Source organism: Cucumis melo, chromosome 12, assembly GCF_025177605.1.
Source record: "Cucumis melo cultivar AY chromosome 12, USDA_Cmelo_AY_1.0, whole genome shotgun sequence".
In the NCBI taxonomy this organism is placed as follows: domain Eukaryota; kingdom Viridiplantae; phylum Streptophyta; class Magnoliopsida; order Cucurbitales; family Cucurbitaceae; genus Cucumis; species Cucumis melo.
The window spans coordinates 15,340,503-15,353,484 of record NC_066868.1 but is presented as its reverse complement, the minus strand read 5'-3'; the positions used below and the strand labels follow the sequence as shown (position 1 = coordinate 15,353,484).

At 38.1% G+C, this 12,982-nt stretch overlaps 1 long non-coding RNA gene across 1 annotated transcript; it reads left to right on the top strand.

Moving 5' to 3' along the window:
- Positions 1–8,094: 8,094 nt before the first annotated feature.
- LOC127144374 (uncharacterized) lies at positions 8,095–8,957 on the top strand. Its single transcript, XR_007816039.1, has 2 exons — positions 8,095–8,135; positions 8,804–8,957. It is a non-coding gene; the product is annotated as an uncharacterized LOC127144374 (long non-coding RNA).
- Positions 8,958–12,982: the final 4,025 nt, after the last annotated feature.

Here is a 12,982-nt window from a genome sequence, read left to right as displayed (position 1 = left end):
TTTTTTACATTATAACACCGTTTACCGTATAAAACTGATTATTTCCTTTATTGATGACATAGGTAACTTAATTTTAATCTAAGCTAACTATAAGCTCATGTTCACATAAAGTTATCCTTAGATTTGTATAGGTGAGGACAGCTTATCAGGGCTGGCCCATCAAGTCTTCCACTTCAGGGTTAAGATTGAGTGGATAACTAGGGACATAGGATGCAGAACAAAACTCACTCCTGCCCATTATAGGGTTAGTTGATAGGTTGTTCTCTTAATAATTGAATCAAGGTCTTGAACAAGAGGCCTAACCCTCTCATTAGCCCGAGAGGGATTCGGTTTATAGGTTGGACCTTAAACCAATTGTTCAATAGCGGAACAATGAGACTTAAAGAACAAGATGTAATCTCGAGAGTAAAATGGTAGCTTTAACCTAGTAAAACGAACAACTTGTGAAGGAAAGATTTGCTAATTATAGTTATATCAGATGGACATAAATATATCTATAGTGTGGGAGTGCAACTATGAGACTTTAGTGCAACATAGATATATTTAGTGCAACATAAATATATCTAAAGAATGATCCGTTAGTTAACGAATGTTGATTAGCTCGGTCTAAAAGAGTTTAGCCAGTTAATCTCGGATCGTTGCAGTTCATGATCTATAGGTCCATTAGGTTTTCCTGCTAGCTTATATGGAATAAACTTAGAACAGTATGATGAAATGATTCAAATTGTTTAAAATAGGTGAAGAGAGAGAAACTGACAAGTATATGTGATATAACAGTCGGTTATCAATTTACAAATAGAGCTTTATATTTAAATGTGATTTAAATATAAAAATGTACTCTTCAAAAGTTTGGTAAGCCTTCGGGTTTGTTTGTAAATCTTGGAAAAAACTCTATTTTTGTTGTAGGGGTTAGTAATAAGGTTGTTTCTCGTCTAGCTACTAGTTTGGGTTTTGTCCTTGGGAACCTCCATGTTCGCTATCTTGAACTTCCTTTACTTTCTGGTAGGTTACGTCCTAATGATTGTACTCCTCTTATTCAGTGTATTACTAGTTGGATTCGTTCTTGGACTGCTAGAGTTCTATCTTTTGCGGGTAAATTGCAGCTTGTTTGTTCTGTGCTTTGCAGTTTTCAGGTTTACTGGGCTAGTTTATTTGTTCTGCCTGCAAGTGTGCATCAGGAGATGGATAAGATACCGAGGTCTTATCTTTGGAGGGAAAATGAGGAAGGTAGAGGGGGTGTTAAAGTGGCGTGGGTAGAAATGTATCTTCCTTTTAGGGAGAGTGGGCTTACTATCCGTGATGGGACTTCTTGGAACATTGCGAGTACTTTAAAGATTCTTTGGTCGATGCTGACAAGTTTGGGTTTTCTTTGGGTGGCTTGGGTTGAGGCTTACATTCTTAAGGAAAGATCGTTGTGGGAGGTAGATAGTTGGGTGGGTCAGTCTTGGTGTCTTCGGGCTATCTTGCGTAAGAGGGTTAGTTTAAAACAACATGTCCAGATGGAGGTGAAGGATGGCAGAAGATGTAGAGTGTGGCTTAATTTATGGTTGCAGGGGGGTCCCATTCTTGAGTAGGTTAGAGAGAGGGTACTTTAAGATGTGACTAGTCGGAGGGAGGCTAGACTATTTGAGTTTATTAGGGCGGATGGAGAGTGGTAGTGGCTGCAAGTGTCTATGAAGTTGATGGATTTTTGGGATAGGGTTGATGTTGTATGTCCGTGTCTTAGTGTTAGGGATAGATGGGTCTGGGTTCCTGGTCATCAGGGTGGTTTCTCGATTGCGAGTGCATGGAATTCTATTCGTCTTCGGTGCGGTCAGGTTCCTTGGGCTAGTTTATTGTAGGGTGGGGGGAATGTTCCCAAGCATTCCTTTTGTGTGTGGTTGACCATTAAAAATAGGTTGGACACTAGAGATAGGTTGCATAGGTGGGATATTTCGGTTTTGTTGTCGTGCATTCTTTGCCAGAGGTGTCGAGTCTCGCGATCATTTGTTCTTTTTGTGTCTTTTCGGGGGGGAGGGGATGTTTCGTCTCGGATACTACAGGTCATGGCTTCCTCTCATAGGATTAGGTATTGGGGGGTTGAGTTGTCTTCGATTTGTTATCAGGTTATTGGGAAGGGAGTGAGGAGGAAGTTGTGGTGTGTTTTCTAGTGCATAACTATCTATTTTATTTGGAAGGAACGTAATCATTGTCTCCATAGTAGTCAAGCTTGTGATCCTATTGTCATATTCCAGCTTATTTATACCTATATTCGTGCTCGTGTTGTTTCTTGGTGGGAGGATGCTCAAGTTCTTATTTAGTTTATTTTTTCGGTTTTTTATTTGTTTGTCTCTGGGTTGTGGGGTTTTTCTTATTCTTTGTTTTGTTGTTTCCCTTTGTTTGGTGGGATTGTTTTTAGTTAGTTTTTCTTTTTTGACTTTTTATGATGTTGATGTCCTTTCGTTTCGTGCTTTTGTTATGCTTTTAGTTCTTTATTATTTTTTGTGAGCGTTTTCTGCTATGTTGCCTTGACCTCAGGCTGTGAGGTCCTCCTTGTTGTTGTATAATACTATTACATTTTAAAAAAAATGGTGAATGTAAATTTGTATTCGGAAGCTCAAAATTGATAGAAATGGTCAAAGTTATAAAAAATCAAACTTTTACTGACAATATACTCAAATGTGGTTTGAATTTCGAGAAAATAAATGCAGATTCATGCTCGAGAAATTAAGATTATTCAAGATGAACAAAATGGTAAAAAGCCAAAATGTTCACTTTTTGGTCAAAGTTTGACTTGGACTAAATTTAAGAAAATGACCATTTTGACCTTTGACTAAAGTTAGTGGGAAAATCCAACATTTTGTTAGATAATCTCACTAACTTTAGTGGGCTAAGTGTTGACTTGAGAAGTTCACATTGAGCCTACTAAATTTCTTGTAAAAAGAATATTATTATTCATTTGATGGGTTGACCATTTTTTTTCTTAAAATTTTTTCACTAAAAAAATAAGAAAATTTATTTCTTTGAACATTCAACCTTAATACAAGTTTTTCATCCTTTTCTCTTATTTGATTTCTCCATTCGTCGGGTCTCACACACAATTTGGAGTTCGGAGGATAGTAGGTAAACTCTAGTAGTGGTTTGGTTTCAGCTAGGGTGGATTACCGAGCATTTATGGCAGCTATCAAGGTATGTTTTCATAACCGTATTTGATTTTTATTTGGTTTTTCATGTTAATTTAGTGCAACTGAAGTAAATTTTGATTCAATTTTCGATGTGCATGACTAAAATCCATCAAAATATTTATTATATCATATTTGAATTAAAATAATTTGCATGAAACATAGACTATTATGATTTAGAATAAAATAGTTTGTAGGCCAAACACAAACTATTATAACCTATAGATTATAACTTACAAACTATAATAATCAATTTATCATATGAAATTAAACATCCCAACATTTTCCAAATCTAAGTAAAAAGTTTAGTGGTTAAAGTACTCACTTTGAAAGTTGAAATTGTCATCGGTCGGTTTATTTATTTATTATTTAATGGTATGAATATAGCTTACTGAATTAATTTGTTCACTTAGCTTAAATTTTTCTAAAAACATATATCATATTAGTTTGTTCCTCATTTTTTGTTTTCTATAGTATTCATAATGGAACTCGAACGTCGAACCTCTTAGTTAAAATTACATGAACATCTCTGTTTTTCCATTCGTAATCTAGCTTATAGTAGTGTACATTTAAAGTAACTAGGTGAAACATATGCTGGAAATTCATGGGAGAACTTTCAAAATCAAACTAATCAAGAGACAATCACTATGACTCAAGGCTCAATGACAAAAGCTTGAGCTAAAAGACTTCAAGATGGATTAAATGCTTGTTTACAAGCTAGATTTTCGATCTTCAATAAAGGGTTGGAACTTCAAGAGTCACTTGAACACCCAAGGGTCATAATGAATCTAAAAATTAAGATTCATTCACATCTTTAATGCATTTCTAGATTCATTCACATATTTCATGCATTTTGAGATTCATTCACATCTTTAATATTGTAACGCCCCGAAGTTCGAGGTAAAATTTTAGCATTTTAAGTGAATTGTTCGGAAATTTGAGTTTTGGTAAAACGATAAAATAATAATATAATATTGATTAGATTATTATTATCGGGAATTATTATTACAATTTTTAATGTTAATATTTTCTTTTTATTTATTTAAAATAAATATTAATATTCTTATTTAATATTATTATAATTAATTAATATTAATATTCTATTATAAATTTATATTAATTTTATTCAATATATATATATATATATATCATTATTTATTTTTATTATATTTAATATTATTATTATTATTATTATTATTTATTTTTATTACATATATATTTATTAATATTATATATATATATATATATATATATATATATATATATTTAAAAAAAAAAAGAGAGAAAGAAACCCTACCGCGCGCCGTCTCCCCCCCCCCCCCCGTGAAACTTCTTCTTCTTCTTCTTCTTCTTCTTTCCTTCTCCTCCCGACAACCGCCGCCCGACACGCACACCAGCCCATCTCTTCTTCTTCTCCTTCTTCTTCTTCTTCTTTACAGTTCCTCACCTGTAACGCCCCGACGTTCGAGGTAAAATTTTAGCATTTTGTTAAGTAAATTGTTCGGAAATTTGAGTTTTGGTAAAACGGTAAAATAATAATATAATATTGATTATATTATTATTATCGGAAATTATTATTATTATTTTAATGTTAATTTGTTTTCCTTTATTTTATTTAAAATAAATATTAATATTCTTATTTAATATTATTATAATAATATATATTAATATTCTATTATAAATTTATATTAATTTTATTATATATATATATATATATATATATCATTATTATTTTTATTTATATTTTTATTATAATTAAGATTATTATTATTATTATTATTATTAGTTATTTTATTACATATATATATATATTATTATTTATTTATATATATATATATATATATATATATATATATATATATTATTACAAAAAAAAAAAAAGAAAAACCCTAAAGACGCGCCGCGCAGCCCCCCCCGATTTCGTCTTCTCCTTCTTCATCAACCCGCGCGCCGCCTCCGATTTCCTCTTCTCCTCCGCCTCCGCTTTTCGCTTTCTCTTCCGTTTCCATCTGTCTCTTCATCTCCGTCTCCGTCCTCTGCCCTATCTCCATCTCCGTCGGTGTGCGTGGCCTCGCCGGACGTTCGCCGCAGCCACCATCCGCAAGCCGCAACCCGTTTCTTCGTCGTCGTCCGTCGAATCCCAGCCAACGCCACCGCCGCTCGTCGCCGCTCAACGAAGCAGCCACCCGCATCCCTCGTGTGTCGTCCGCGAAGCACCGCCGCCGTCGCTCGCCGGGAAAAATCGATCACCGTGCTGCCCATTTTCTTTCGTCCAGACCCGACCCGGTTCCAACTGATCCGAGCCACACAGATCCGGGTGAGCCGAGTTGGGCAAGCCGAGCCGCGAGCCGTACCCGAGCCGCCATCCTTGTCCGAGCCGAGCCCTAAGCCGAGCGAGCCGCGAGCCGAGCCGCGAGCCGAGTGAGCCGAGCCGCGAGCCGAGTGAGCCGAGCCGCGAGCCGAGTTGAGCCGAGCCGAGGCCAAGCCGAGCCGAGTCCAAGCCGAGCCGAGCCGAGTCGAGCCGAGCCGAGCCGAGCCGAGCCGAGCCAAGCCACCTAAGCCTTCCTTCCTCCACTTCGATTCACGGTGAGTCTTCGGTAAGGATTGTTCTGATGAATTCCCTAATGTTACCTAGTCCGATTCGAGTTTGAATGTTGGATTAAGATATGGCCCTACTTTTCTTCCTTGAAGGTAGTGCAGAGTTGACGCTTAAGTTCTCGGGTTCCGCGGCAGGCCTGGTTGGAGTTAGCTTCCTTTCCTTGGGTAAGTCAGCGGATAACCTTTTAAAACAACTGCTACTGAATTCACCAACTAAAACTTTCGTGTTTCGTCTAGGTGGATCTGTTGAGCGTGGTTTTCGATCGAGGGGCATACCCGAGTTTCAGGTAAGGGTTTTCCTACTACTGGACCCCGAGTCCAGGCTAAAACCGTAGTAATCCACAGGGGATTACACGTTAGTGACTGTACTGAATATCTGTATGCGTGTTGACTGTTAAGTACTGATATTATATTCTGTCTGATGAAAATATTCTGTGACTGCTGTTTGTGGATTGAAATTATATGTTGAGGGACCTTAAAGTTACGGTTTAGTATGTATTAAACACTGGTCTGGATGTGGTTCATGGAGTTTGGACGGGGAAGGACAGTGAGTCCGGTTTTGGTTGATTAGTCGATTGGACCTAGGGTTTCCCTATTGGTGTGCGAATCGGTAATGCATAAAGCAACTGAGAGTGTAGATGTTAAACCTATACTACCTGACTGACAAAGCCTATGGCGGGACTGTAATATGAATGCCGTGGAGATGTGACTGATGTAGACAGTTTGGTAAGGGCTGAGGGGTGACGGTTAGCTTCATCTATGGGGTAGAGTACCTTACGGATACGTGTATCCTCCGGGAGCACTAGACTGATATGTGCATCCTTCGGGAGCACTAGACTGATATGTGCATCCTTCGGGAGCACTAGACTGATATGTGCATCCTTCGGGAGCACTAGACTGATATGTGCATCCTTCGGGAGCACTAGACTGATATGTGTATCCTTCGGGAGCACTAGACTGATATGTGCATCCTTCGGGAGCACTAGACTGATATGTGTATCCTTCGGGAGCACTAGACTGATATGTGCGTCCTTCGGGAGCACTAGACTGATATGTGCATCCTTCGGGAGCACTAGACTGATATGTGCGTTCTACGGAACCACTAGACTGTTATGTAGGGTACCCCCCGAATAGGAAGTTAACTGTTGTTCCCTAACGGGCCCAGTAGTGGGTCCCTTACTGGGTATGTTTATACTCACCCTTTCCTTTCTTTAACTTTTCAGGTAGGGGTACAGCGAGGGGCAGACCGACGAGAGGCAGGAAGGATGCGTGAAGGCCATATGGACGCGTCTGTTTTTCTTTCGCTTCCGCTATGTATTTTGTCAGAACATTTTGATTGTGATTTTTTGGACTGGTGACTTGACATTTTATTTTGTGACTTTTTTTTTGAATTATTTAAAATAGGGCCCAAAACTGTCTTTTGTAAGGTTTATACTGTTTTAATGAATCGTATCTGGTCCGTTTTAAATTTTATGTTGAATTGTCGAGTTTTGGTTTTTAGTAGTGACCTCAGCTTAGTCCGGAAAAGTTGGGTCGTTACATCACCGACGACCGCAGACGCTCGTCCGCCGTAGCCATCCATTTCTGATTCGCTTCCAACCGCCGGCAGCCGATAGCTCTCCCTCTTCCTCCGTCTCTGTCACCGTCGACGGCTCCACTTCAGTCTGTGTTCCCGACGCAGCCCTGAACGCCGAGGAGAGCCACCCACGTCCGCCGTCGACGTCTCTCACTCGAGCGTTGTCGGGTGGAGCAAAAACCAGACCCGAGCCACGGATCCGATTCGAGCAAGCCGCGGGCTGGAGCCGAGTGAGCCGAGCCGAGCGAGCCGAGTGAGCCGAGCCGCGAGCCGCACTGAGCCGAGCCGCGAGCCGAGCCGCGAGCCTCACTGAGCCGAGCCGCGAGCCGAGTTGAGCCGAGCCGCGAGCCGAGTTGAGCCGAGCCACAAGCCGAGCTGTGAGCCGAGCCGAGGTGGAGCCGAGCCGAGCCGAGTTGAACGCCTTCAAGCCGAGCCGAGCTCCTTGATTCACCAAGCCACCTAAGCCTTCCTTCCTCCGCTCCGGGTCACGGTGAGTCTTCGGTAAAGATTGTTTTCGATGAATTCCCTAATGTTGCTACATCCGATTAGAGTTTGAATATTGGAATAAGATATGGCCCTACTTTTCTCCCTTGAAGGTAGTACAGAGTTGACGCTTGAGTTCTCGGGTCTCGCGGTAGGCTTGTTTGGAGATAGCTTTCCTTTCCTTGGGTAAGTCAACAGGTGTCGTTTCGGACCTTTCAAAACGAATTCTAGTAGAGTCATCAACTAAAACCTTTGTGTTTTCGTTTAGGTTGATCCGTTGAGCGTGGATTCGATCGAGGGGCATAACCGAGTATCAGGTAAGGGTTTTCCTACTACTGGACCCCGAATCCAGGCTGAAAACGTAGTAATCCACAGGGGATTACATGTTAGTGACTGTACTGAATAACTGTATGTGTGTTGACTGTTAAGCACTGTTATTATATTATGTCTGATGTAGAGGTACTGTGACTGCTGATTGTAGATTGGGATTTTATGTTGATGGACTTTGAAGTTACGGTTCAGTATGTAGTAATCATTGGTCTGGATGTGTTGTTTAAACCTATACTATCTGACTGACAAAGCCTATGGCGAAATTATAATATGAATGCCGTTGGGGTGTGACTGTTGTAGACGGTTTAGTATGGACTGAGGGGTAACGGTTAGCTTCATCTATGGGGTAGTGTGCCTTACGGATATGTGCATCCTTCGGGAGCACTAGACTGATATGTGCATCCTTCGGGAGCACTAGACTGATGTGTGTATCCTTCGGGAGCACTAGACTGATATGTGCATCCTTCGGGAGCACTAGACTGATATGTGCATCCTTCGGGAGCGCTAGACTGATATGTGCGTTCTACGGAACCACTAGACTGTTATGTAGGGTACCCCCAAATAGGAAGTTAACTGTTGTCCCCTAACGGGCTCAGTAGTGGGTCCCTTACTGGGTATGTTTATACTCACCCTTTTCTCTTCTTTAACTTTTCAGGTAAGGGCACAGCGAGGGGCAGACCGACGAGAGGCAGGAAGGACGCGTGAAGGCCATATGGACGCGTCTGGTTTTCTTATCGCTTCCGCTATGTATTTTGTCAGAATATTTTGACTTGTGATTTTGAACTGGTGACTTGAGTTTTTATTTGTGACTTTTTGATTGATTTAAAATAGGGCCCGAAACTGTCTTTTTGTAAGGTTTCTAATGCTTTAATGAATCGTAACTGGTCCGTTTTAAATTTTATGTTGAATGGTCGAGTTTTGGTATTTGGTAGTGACCTCAGCTTAGTCCGGAAAGTTGGGTCGTTACAAATATGTACTTATTTAATAGTATGTACTTTAATTTATTAGGTTGGTTGAAAGGGCATAAAATTAAATGTTGTGTCCTTTCATATAACATTTGAAATTAGTATAAATATGGGTGTAGTTTCCATATAATTTGAATGAAATTTTCTCATAGAGTTTTTCTCTCAAGCTTTATGCTTTCCTTTGTATTCTTGTGTTAGAATGCATACTTAGGACTTTCAATCTAGTTTGATCAATTAGATTGTGGAGAGTTCGAAATTTTGAAGGTAGGAACAAGTTCTCCTTTCTTCTTGATTGTTATTCAATCTATCCAAGCCAGATCTGTTTAGCTGTCTTGGGGTTGTTTAACTAATTGTTTAATTGGGGTTATTCTTATTACTGTTGTGGGGGTTCACCTAGGGTGAGGGAAGTTCTCAAAGGTGATTGAGGTAGTTTCGTTTATCATTTGGTATCAGAGCTTTGGCTCTAAACAAATTATATCCTTTTCTTGTTTTTTTTCATCTTTGTGACCAAATATCAATCTATTCATCTTTTCTTGTGACCTTTCATCTTCTTTTTGTTTCTTCATATTTCAAATTATATGCTAGAAAATTAAAAAAAAAAGTGACTTTTCATCCATAGTTTTCATACTTATTATGCTAGCTAATTGTTTTTTAAAAAAATCCTTTCCTTTTTCATCTTTTATTTTTAAACGAAACTTTGCAATTTTGTGACTTTTCACATTCTAAACAAACTAGATTGAAATTAAATATTTTTGCATGATTTTCATAAAAGTACTACAAAATTTGCATAAGTTTGAGATTTAGAAATCTTATGCCATGTTTCACAAAAGAAGGAATTGTTGTGCTACCAACAATAACGATAATAATTTTTGGATGGATATTCGAGAAAATTTTGTTGAGTTACGTAAATCTATGAATTACATAACTCAAATAAATGGAAAATTGAAGTTACAGAAGCACAAGAAAGAATCAAATCACACATTCTATTACAAGTCAAGTAAATTGTCCAATTTTTTAAGATAACCAACCAAATAAAGATGAGAGAAATGATTATCCATCTGCCAAAAAGGAAGGTTTCAATAAAGGAATCTTTAAGATAAATGAGGGTGGTCATCAAAGTTAGAGAAAAGAATTAAAATGCGAATTACTTATGGAAAGCGGTAAGATATCTGAAATTGGAGTCATGACAAAGACTAGAAAAATGTGATGAGAAAGAAGAGACTCAAAACATAAAGAAAAGTGAAACATTGATGATAAAAGAAAAGAAAGTCAACTTGATTAAAAGGGAAAGTGAAAGAAAATATAAAAATCATGAGAGCGAGCGTACTTTTCACTTAAACATCTTGTGCTATTATTATTCTTTTGATCTTGATGAAACCTTAAAAAATGAGTTAAATGCAACACTCATGAAGCTAAAATTGAATACAAAAGAAGCGGATACCATTCAACTATCAAAGCGATCTCGAGATGATAACTGCAAAATGGTTTTACAAGGCGAACTTAAGATTCGAGGACGAATCTTCTCGAAGAAGGGGAGAATGATAAGCAAATAATTGGCATTCATTACTAAAGTAATGAACGAGTAACTTTCAAGCTAAATTTTCAACCTTTAATGACGAATTAGAACTTCAAGAGTCACTTGGATACTCAAGGGTCACAATGAACCTAGAAAATCATATTCATTCACATCTTTAATGCATTCTAGATTCATTCACATCTTTAATATGTACTTATTTAATGTTATGTATTTTCATTTATTAGAGTAGTTGAAGGGTATAAAATTAAATAATATTGTGTCCTTTCATATAACATTTTCATTAGTATAAATAGGGTTGTAGTTTTCACGTTTGAAAAGACAACTTGAATTTGAATGAAATTTGCTCTTAGAGTGTTTCTCTCAAGCTTTATGCTTTCCTTTGTATTCTTGTGTTAGAATACATGCTTAAGACTTTCAATCTAGTTTGATAAATTAGATTGTGGAGAGTTCAAAATCTTGAAGTTAGGAACAAGTTCTCCTTTCTTCTTGATCTTTGATCAATCTATCCAAGCCAAATCTGTTTAGCTTTCTGGGGTTGTTTAACTGATTGTTTAATCGAGGTTATTCTTATTACTGTTGTGGGGGTTCACCTAGGATAAGGGGAGTTCTCAAACATGATTGAGGTAGTTCCGTTCATCAAAACCTCTCTCTTAGCTTACATTTGGACGATAGAAAGCAAAACTTGTACTCGAAATGATGAATCATTGTAGTTAGCAACACGTAGGAAGGAATACGTACCTTTTATCACATGAACCTAGCCTAGCACCAACTCTAGTCGCATACTTAAAGCCTAACTAGAATAGATTCACGAATTAATAAATAAAAAAACACAAGCAACCTTCTTAAGCGACTTCTCTGCTTCATCAGGACAAACTCTCCTAGTAAACTCCTCGCTCCTAAAGATTTCAATCTTTCTATGCCAAATATTTTTTCGGATCTACTGCCAGACCATCTATCAAAATTTGTGCCACTCTATCGTATAACTCTTCTTCTACTATTCTTCTAACTCCTAGACTCACCAAATGGGCAGCTGTGAATCCGTTGTTTAAATTTAGTAGTGGCATACGTTCCACTTCTTAAACATCCACGTCCTTTTCCTCACGAAATATCTTTCACTCCTACAATAAACAACCTGAGATCAAATAAATCTCTCAATAAATTTTCTTTTCGACACCTCTGGTTTTATGAAATCCTTCATTCTTTAGCCTGCCAGGACTTTAAACAGTGCTTTGATACCAAACTATCATGCCCCCACTCAAAACGCACCCTCTTCATACCGAGTTTGGACATGACATGGGCAAACCAACATTTCGAGGTGACACGCTAGAAAGCCTAGGTCCTTCTTTTAACTTAACTTAAACCTTAGGCATGTTCATGTTTGTGAAAGCTGCTACTACGCTGTAGGACACCAAACGCTATGAAAATTAGTAATCCTTTTACTAACAACTTGCTACAACACAAGCGTACAACTTACAATTTAAAAGATTACAAAACTTAAGCTAATTTCTTCTACACAACACCACAAGTACTTAGCACTGGCCTCCTCTCGTCCTGCCTGATGGCACTTCTTCGCTTAATCTAAGGAGGGAAACCTTATAACGTAAGCCAATAGCTTAGTGAGTGACAAAAATTTAGAAATACGTTTGGGGAGTATAATTACATGCAATAAAAGCGTTCTTGTTTTCAAAAAAAAGTCTTAACATCTCTCTATGCGTTAAACAGCATAAAAGTCATATTAGCCTCTACTTATTCCTATCGACTGAATATTGAACTTCCTCAATGCAAGGACTACTGTGGTGATTACAACTTCACCAATGTGAAATGCGGGTTCTAATTAAGGGGTTTCTTGTAAATTAATTTTTAATGTAAGCGAAGTTAAACTTGAGTAGGCATTTTTTATAATGCAAGGAAAAGGGTAGAAGGCAAAGGAATCAAACAACGCATTGCGAAGAAAGGGAACGTAGTACAACAAGATAATGTGAGAAGGGAGGAGGTAGCGAGCACTTAATCAAATATCAGGTGACGAGCTAGGCAATGAGAAATTTGATTAGTCAACTAAACATGGGTTTAAGTTTAAGTTAAACTTGGTTTAAGAAGGACACTAAACTAACATATGTAACGCTTTAAGTAGGAGCAGTTGAGATTAGAGGAAGTGTAATGATAACTAAATTGATTTAAAAAAAAGTATAAATGTGTTTGAAATGGATTAGTTCAAGTGTTTTAGAAAAGAGAAAGTTCTATCAGAGGAGTAAATGGTGAAACTTCATTATAGGACTAGGCAACAAGAGGGAAGAAAAGTTAGGTGATAAGAATGAGTGAAAAGGGAAAAAGA